The sequence below is a fragment of the Trichechus manatus genome, unplaced genomic scaffold (assembly GCF_000243295.1).
Source record: "Trichechus manatus latirostris isolate Lorelei unplaced genomic scaffold, TriManLat1.0 scaffold00059, whole genome shotgun sequence".
Lineage (NCBI taxonomy): Eukaryota > Metazoa > Chordata > Mammalia > Sirenia > Trichechidae > Trichechus > Trichechus manatus.
Genome location: NW_004443995.1, coordinates 14,147,148 through 14,156,630, shown reverse-complemented (window position 1 = coordinate 14,156,630; position 9,483 = coordinate 14,147,148).

The following is a 9,483-nucleotide window of genomic DNA, read 5'->3' as shown; positions in this document are numbered from 1 at the left end:
GGAATGGTATCATATCAGGTACTCAGTGTTGGTCTTTGCTGCTGGCAGACTGGGCATTCAGCAGTGACTGTAGCCAAGTCAGCCTTGGTGAGTGGAAGTCCATGTTGCTGAGCCCATGCATAACTTCCATCCCTGCCATGAGCCCTCTGGGCAATGATAGGAGTGGCTGGGGAAAGAGGATGATTGCTTTGCACAGAACACGTCATCCTGTCTACTTGATTGTTAAAATCTTCCTCTGCTGAGGTCACCCTTTGGTGAGCATCCACGTGAGACACAAATATCTTCAATTCGTTGGCCCATTCAGAGAGGTCTATCCACATACCTCTCCCCCATACCTCCTGGCCACCAATCTTCCAATCATGTTCCTTCCAAGTCCCTGACCATCCAGCCAAATCATTGGTCACAGCCCATGAATCAGTATACAGTCACACATCTGGCCATTTCTTCTTCCAAGCAAAGTGAACAACCAGGTCCACTGCTCAAAATTCTGCCCATTGGGAGGATTTTCCTTCACTACTATCCTTCAGGGAAGTCCCAGAAAGATACTGCAGTGCTGCTGCTATCCATTTTAGAGTAGTGCATCCATATCGCGCAGAACCATCTGTAAACCAGGCATGAGTTTTCTCTTCCTCAGTCAACTGATTGTAAGGAAAACCACATTTGGCCATAGGTGGAGACTGGGAGAGGGAAGGTAATGTGACAGGAGTAGAGACCATGGGCATTTGGGCCACTTCCTCATACACCTTACTTGTGCCTTCAGTTCCTGCTAGAGCCTGATCTCACATATACACCCTCTAATTGAATTCCTGGAAAAGATGTTTGATAAGGCACTGCCTGGCTAAAGGGAGACTCAGGCTTGTACCCAGACTTCTTGTGGAAGAAGAATCATGGTATGGGGAGCAAAGATGGAAATTAAGATGAGAGAGAACAACTGCCTGAGTCAAAGGTTAAACAAATCTTATTGGAAAACAAAATTGTCTAATTGTGGTTTATTAGGTTGTCTACCATAGGGTAGGGAAATGTAAATGCCTTCCTCTACCTTACCTCTGAAATCTTTCATAAACTCTACATTGCTCATTACTGCTTTGCTTTTGCTTTTATTTTTACTTTTGTTGTTTTGCTTTGTTTTGTTTTTTTTGTGTGGCAAATTGTGAAAGAGTGCTGAGTTTGCCTTCAAATTTGATGCAGGACTAAAACCAAGACTGACTGTTGGTGGTAGCAAATTTGCATGTTCACAGTCATTTAAGAGAGCACAAAATGGACAGCAGAATGAGTGGATGGAAGGTTTCCAAGAAGGAAGAAGCAGATGGGTGTTTTATGTGTGTGTGTGTGTTTTCCTTGCTAGGGAGTTTGCATTTTTATGGATGGTCATAGAGAATGGAAGAGAAAAGGAGAGAAAAGGCCAAGGAAGGGATGGTGTAAAATGCATGAGTTTTCATTGGATTTAGGAACTATATGGCTAAGCCAACAATGTTATGACATAATTGGCCAAGTTTTCTATGTGATCTTGATGCAGAAATGGATCCAATTTTTATTCCATCTGATATAATCTTCTAACCACAATTGGCCCCTCAATTTTAAGCATTTAGAATCTTTTCTGGATAGGACTTTGTAAATTATGAACATTTTCTGAAGTGTTCTCTCAGATTTTTACCTGAAAAGGCCTCATAGAAAGGCAAGATGCACACAAATACGATTTACTTAACACCATTTTGTACACATTGGGAAAATTGGGACAGATAAATAGAAACAACTTGTCCACCTGCATTACTTTTGTCCAGGGATAGATCTGGAAATAGAGCCATGTCTTCAAATTTCTGATTCTGTGCTTTTTCTTCCAGACAATATTTACTTGGCCATCCAGCAAGCTCTTAAATGCACAGAGGCTACCAGAAGCAAACAAACAAACAAATAAATGCTATGGTTATAAGCACATTACTTGAGAGAAACTTTATGTATTGGTCCTCTTATGAATAAAGGAGAGAAATGGGTAGGAGGATTGGATGGAGCTGTTCTCTGTGTGGTCCAGAGGCCTTTACTGCAGGAAGTGCACCCTTCCGGCCACAGTCCTACCAGGAATCTTTCTTTCCTCTTATAGTAAAACCCTGTTTATAAATATACATGCACCCATACACAAACATATACATCCCTTAAATGTCCAGAGCAGCTCTGTATCCACAGAGATAAATACAGAAAGAAGAAGGATGTCAGAGACAGATGGGTATAGAAGTATTTTTAATTTTTTAAGAAAACATTTGCCTGCTTTGGGGAGATGCAGTCAGTTCTAAGGGAAAGGAAGCTGTACTTAGGCTAAACTTCCCCAGCATTAATTATTACTGTATTTAAAATCCAAATGACTTGACCCATCATTAGTGGATAAGTGAGGCCAGGGAATAAATATCCACTCTGTGGACAATAAGACAGGTATCCGCACCAAGCTCAAAGGCCCCTGGACTTGACCACACACTGTTTAGGCCATCTTTAGAGTTGTGATGATGACGAAAGGTTGGATGTATTCTGAAAGCCCAAGGAGACGGCCAGTACAACCTCAGGTTAATTAGCAGAAACCACAGGTATAAGCAGCTGCTGGGCCATTCACGTAACCAATCCTTGAGCCAGATGCCACTTTTGGAAAAACATACCTCAGTGCTTCTCATTGAAATTCCTTCTCTGGGCTTATAAAGGGTGTACTGTGTAAGCAACACAGGCATGGCTTGGGGCAATTGGGGCCGTTCTGTGAGATATAGAGAGAAGTTCTGCTCTGCTTTCCAAATGGCTGCTCATTGTAAACAGCCTGCTCAGTGTGCCTGGGAACACAGTATTGGTTCAGACGGTGGGATTTTATCCATGGCTGTGACTCTAGCCTTCTTACATTCTGACTTGGGGAAGAAAATGATCAGATGGGCATCAAATCTCATATGAAGTAAATGAACGCAGAAGTGTTTTATCAATAAAATTTCATTTACACCTCACATGCATATCACTTAAGTGACAAAAGTGCACAAACGCCTCACATCTTCTTTAGAACATATGTCTTTTTCTATTAATAAACAGAGTACAGACCTCAAACACTTGTGTACTTAATAAGTGTTATTTGAAGATGGTGGCATTTGTTGATTTGAATTCATGCTCTTGGCTTACAAAGAGTTCTCTTTACTCTATCCTACTTAATGTGATTTCCAGTCAACTACCAATCTTCCTTATGAAGAAAACATTGAATGATTTTAAATAGATTTTAAAACAATTCGATACCATATCCTATCCATGTGTAATGTACACTATACACTCAACATTTTTAATATTTTCAAAGTTGCATTTCAATCTGAGCACATGTTCTTTTATTTTGAGCATTTTTTGTAGATAAACCTACTCTGGAAAACAATGTTTAGCAACAAAGCTAAACAGATCACATCTCAAAAGAGCAGTTAGTTATAAATACTCTTTCGCAGCTCAGGCCAAGAGGTGGGTAGAGCATATATAAGTTGGCATAATGGATATCCAGGGTCAAGGAGAGAAGCTTATAAAACATCAAAAAGTAAAGAAAGGCAAAAGGAGCAGGTGGTCGGATAATTTCATGGTTTGCAGTCAATTGGTAGAGGACAGCAATGTGTTCCAAATATTTTCAATTTGCCAGGATACACTACCTATTCTTCATATCTCTTTATATCCATACTGAGTTTTCTATCTATGCATATTCCTTACTCTTTACATGATTTCTCAGATTCTATCTTCTCTACATTATGATTTTGTATTTTTCCAGTCAAAGATGTCTAACGCTCATGACAAAGCAGTATTCAAAGATATCTTTGCAACATACTAATATGTCCTGATTCTTTGGTGGGAAAAAATAGTATTAGGGTTACTTCAATAAATCTGTGTTCATCAAGTAGTCTTTGTTCCTTCCATCTCTTTTGCTCATTTTGACCCCCTTACTTGTAGTAGCTACATGCCCTGATGCTACAAGAATGGGTGAGGTGAGCATAGAATAGTGTTCAAATCAGAAACCACATCATAAAAACAGAGACTGCACACATTAAAAAGCATGAGTAGTAAAATAGTAACAGGAAAATGTATAAAAATGAAACTGGTTGATATTAAATAGAGAGAGAAAAAAATAAGGAAATACAACAAAGAATTCAAATAAAAGAATGGAACAACTTTTATGTAGTTTTCAGGTAGGCTGCAAGGTCAGTTATTCAACCCTAAGAAAGCATTAAATAATTCTAACCCAATATATGTGGAAGTCCACGTCTTATAAGCAAAATAAAAAACAAACTTTTTATTTCTGAGTGGTTCAGAAAATAGCACAATTTCATCTTTATAATGTAAATGGATTCTAGAAAGAGCCAAATGCTAATAACAAAAAATATTATTGTCCCAAAAAGTAAAGGGTTGACTTCTAGTCCGGGTAAGATAGTGTAAACCCATTTTTCCCTGTTTCTTCTGGCAATGCACAACTATAAACTCTGAAAATGGCACAAGAGACAACACAAAGAGAACTATGAAAGGTATAAGAAGAAGGGAAGCATGTTTTAGAGCAGAGGACTGGAGGAACAGCACAGCGAAAAGGCATCTTATGTTCCCCCACCCAAAAGAAGAAGGGTACTCAGATCCAGTACATCCCAACGCTGACATAGCAACAGAAGGCAGCCCGGTAGACTCATTACTCCCCTGGATCAAATAAGAGTCCCTCTTACAACATCAGGTGAGTCCAAAGCTATCAGCAATGGGGATTGATTGGGAGACTTGCCAACAATGAACAGCCAGAAGAAGCATTAGCCTTCTCCACTGGGCCCAAGACTCCTCTACCCACCAAGAAACACTGAGGCAGGAGAGAAAAATCAGCAAGAAGGACACAGTTACAGTAAATGGCCCAGTCTGGGAAGCTTCTTTGAACCTGTGAACCCAAGCGTCTCTTTCTATACCCAGAGACACCAGACAAGCCCAGAGGCACTGGTAGGAGGATCCTACCACACCCTCACCCACTGAGAGACATCTGGAGGCCAGGCCTGGAGAAGTCCTTTCTAAACCTTCAGGCAGCACTAGCAAGGACCAGTGGGAGCCACTGGTACCAGATAAACCAAGCAGACCTTTAACATTGTAAAGGCTCTGAAAATTAAACTGCCATTGCAACTATGGTGCATAAAAGTAGGACAGGACCCACATGCTAACCCTGAATAGTATGACTGACTGATGCTAAAATAAAAGATTTGAATGGGACCTAGAGTTTCCAAATACAATAGACAAAAATGTCCAGGATACAACAGAAAAATATCCATTATATCAAGAGCCAAGGAATTACAACTTGAATGAGAAATGACCATTATCTGATATCAACACTGAGATGAATCAGATGTTGAAATTACCTCACAAGGATTTTAAAACAGCCATCATAAAAATGCTTTGACAATAAAATACAAAGTAGCTTGAAATAAATGAAAAAATAGAAAAATCTCATCAAAGAAAATGAAGTTATAAAAAAGAACCAATGGAAATTACGGGATTGAAAAAATATAATAAATTTTTTTTCAAAACTTCAGTGGATATATTAAATAGTAAAGTGGAAATGACAGAAGACAGATTTATTAAATTTGAGGACAGAACAATAGAATTCACTCGATCGAAACAGCAAAGAGAAAATAGGCTGGAAAAAAAAATACAGAGCCTTAAGGACCTGTGGGACAATACCAAAAGATTCAACATTTGTATCATCAGGGTCTAGAAGCAAAGAAAAAAGAGTGACACTGAAAAAATATTTCATGGAATAATTAATGAGAACTTCCTAAATTTACCCAAAGAAACAAACCTACAGATCCAAAAAGCTGAATGAACCCCTACCAGGATAAACTCAAAGAAATCCATGCTAAGACACATCATAATAAAACCTTTGAAAATGAAAGACAAAGAAAAATCCTGAAAGTAGCCAGAAAAAAACAATGCAATACCTATGGAGGAACACTAATTTGAATGATAGCAGATTTCTCATCTAAAATTAGGGAGGCCATACATAAGTTGCACAATATTTTTCAAGTATTGAAAGGAAAGAACTGTCAACCTCAAAAACTATATTCAGCAAAAATAACCTGTAGGAATGAAGATGAAATAAAGACATTCTCTGATGAAGGAATTTGTTGTTAGCAGGCCTACTCTGAAAGACTGGTTAAAGGATGTTCTTCAAACAGAAAGGAAATGATAAAAGAAGGAATCTTAGACCATTAGAAAGGAAGGAAGAACAATGGACAGAGTAGAAATATAGTACATACAATAAACTATCTTTTTCTTCATGAATTTTATAAATCATAATTATTCAAATCATCTAATATCTGACACAATGATATTTAGAAGTGGGAAAAGCAAAGGCACCAAAATGGAAGTGAAGTTCCCACACTTCACTTGAAGTAGTAAAATGTTGATACCAGTAAACTGTCACGTACATGTGTTTTAATACCTAAAGCAACTTCTATAAAAACTAGACAGAAACACACCCAAAACATGATAAACAAAGCAAGACAGAATATTTTCAAATGTTCAAATACTCCACAGGAAGGCAAGAAAAAAGAAAAAAAAAAAAAAACAGAGGGGAAAATATCAGAAGAAATAAATAGAACTTAACTAATAAAATGTGAGACAAGTGCTAGTATTAATAATTGCCTTAAAAGTAAATGGTCTAGATACACCAATTAAAGGACAGAGATTGACAGAGCAGATATTTTAAAATGGCTCAACTATATGCTGTTTACAAAAAACTCACTTCAAATTCAGTCAGTATGTTCAAAGTAAAAGATGGAAAAAATGTATCATGCAAAGACTAATTTTAAAAAGTGGGGGTGGCTATATTAATATATAACAAAGCAGACTTCAGAGCAAAGAAAATTAGTAGAGACAAAGAGGGACAATATATAACGATAAAAGGATCAATCCAACAAGAAGACGTAGTTATATTAAATGTGTACACACCAAACAACAGAGCTTCAAAATACGTGAAACAAAAACTGATAAAGCTCAATTCTAAAATGTACATTTTTTCTCACATTTTATGTTTCTGAAATCAGCATAATTCTTTTAATGTGAAAGAAAGCTCTTAACATCTCAGTGGTATTTCAGAAATGAGGAAATGTGACAATTGCTTCCTAATTGTTTAGAAAGTGTGACTCTTACTGTATTTAGACAAAAAGAAAGAATTCAGTATTATTGACTGATTGACAAGCTTTTGGAATCCCTGCTAATTTTCCAAATCAAAACAGACGCAAACATACCAAATAATCAGTAAAAGTTGGTTTCATTTTTTTCTCTTTTTTAATTGTACTTTAGGTGAAGGTATACAGAACAAATAGTTTCTCATTAAACAGTCAGTACACATATTGTTTTATGACACTGGTTAACAACCCCATGACATGTCAACCCTCTCCTTCTTGACTTTTTTTTGTTTTTTGGTGAAAATATACATAGCCAAAGATATACCATTTCAAAAATGTCTACATACACAGTTCAGTGACATCAATTACATTCTTCCAGTTGTGCTGCTATTCTCACTTTAGATGAAGGTTTACAGAACAAAATAGCTCCTCATTAAACAGTACACATGTTGCTCTATGACGATGGCTAACAACCCCACTACATGTCAACACTGTCCTTACCCAACCTTGGGTTCCCTATCACCAACTTTCCTGTCCACTTCTGCCTTGTAGTCCTTGTCACTGGACTGCTGTGCCTCATTAGTCCCGTTTTGTTTTATGGGGCTGTCCAGTCCCCAGCAGAATGGTGAACCTCGGAAGTGACTTCACCACTGAGCTAAAAGGGTGGGGCCATAATCTTGGGGTTTCTCCAGTCTCTTTCAGGCCAGTAAATCTGTCTTTTTCATGTGTGTTAGAATTTTTTTCTACATCCTTCTCCAGCTCTGTCCAGAACCCTCTGCTATGATCCCGGTCAGAAAAGTCAGTGGTGGTAGCCAGGCACCATCTAGCTGTACTGGACTCAGTCTGGTGGAGGCCTTGGTAGCTGTGGTCCATTAGTCCTTTGGACTAATCTTTTCCTTGCATCCTGTTCTCTTCACTCTCCCTTGCTCTCAAAGGGGTGAGACCAGTGGAGTATCTTAGATAGCTACTCAACAAGGCAGAATGTAGAACATTGTCTTTATAAACAGTGTTATGCCAATTGAGGTAGATGTTCCCTGAGACCATGCTCTCCACAGCCATCCACCCAGCAATTCAATCCATCAGGGAGTTTGGACGTGTCTATGGAGCTTCCATGACCTTTCCTTGTAAAAGTTGTGCTGGTTTCCCCTGTATTGTGTACTATCTCACCCTTCACCAAAGATACCACTTATCTATTGTCTATTTAGTATTCCCCCCCGCAACCCCTCCTATCCCTTGTAAGGAACAAAGATTGTTACTTTTTGTGTGTAAACTTTTTCATGAGTTTTTACAATAGAGGTCTCATACAATATTTGCCCTTTTGTGATTGACTTATTTCACTCAGCATATTGTCCTCCGGTTTCATCCATGTTATGAGATGCTTCACAGGTTCATCGTTGTTCTTTATTGTTGCATGATACTACATTGTGTGTATGTACCATAGTTTGTTTATCCATTCATCTGTTGATGGGCATCTAGGTTGTTTCCATCTTTTTACTATTGTGAACAGTGCTGCCATGAACATGGATGTACATATGTTTATTCAAGTGAAAGCCCTTATTTCTCCAGCATATACTCCTAGGAGTGGGATTGCTGGATCATACGGTATTTCTATTTCTAGCTATCTCAGGAAGCGCCATATCATTTTCCAAAATGCTTGTATCATTTTGCATTCCCACCAGCAGTGCATAAAAGTTCCAATCTCCCCGTAGCCTCTCCAACATTTGTTATTTCCAGGGTTTTTGATTCGTGTCTGTAATGCCAGGGTGAGATGGTATCTCATTGTGGTTTTAATTTGCATTTCTCCAATGGCTAGTGATCGCGAGCATTTCCTCATGGGTCTGTTGGCTGCTTGAATGTCTTCTTTGGTGAAGTGTCTGTTCATTTCCTTTGCCCATTTTTTAAAAGGATTTTTGTCTTTTTGTTGTAGAGGTGTTGAATTTTATTATAGAGTTTAGAGATTAGACCGTTGTCTGGCTTGTACTGTCAAAAAATTTTTTCCTAGTCTGTAGGTTCTCTTTTTAGTCTTTTGGTGAAGTCTTTTGAAGAGCATAGGTGTTTGATTTTTAGAAGATCCCAGTTATCTAGCTTATCTTCTGGGGTTTGTGTGTTGATGGTTGTGGTTTGTATCCTGTTAATGCCGTGTATTAGGGCCTGTAGTGTTTGTCCTAGTTTTTCTTCTATGAACTTTAGAGTTTTTGGCTTTATATTTAGGCATTTGATCCATTTTGAATTTGTTTTTGTATATGGCGTGAGGTATGGGTCCTGTTTCATTTTTTTGCAGATGGATATCCAGTTTTGCCAGCCCCGTTTGTTAAAAAGACTGTCTTTTCCCCATTTGATGGACTTT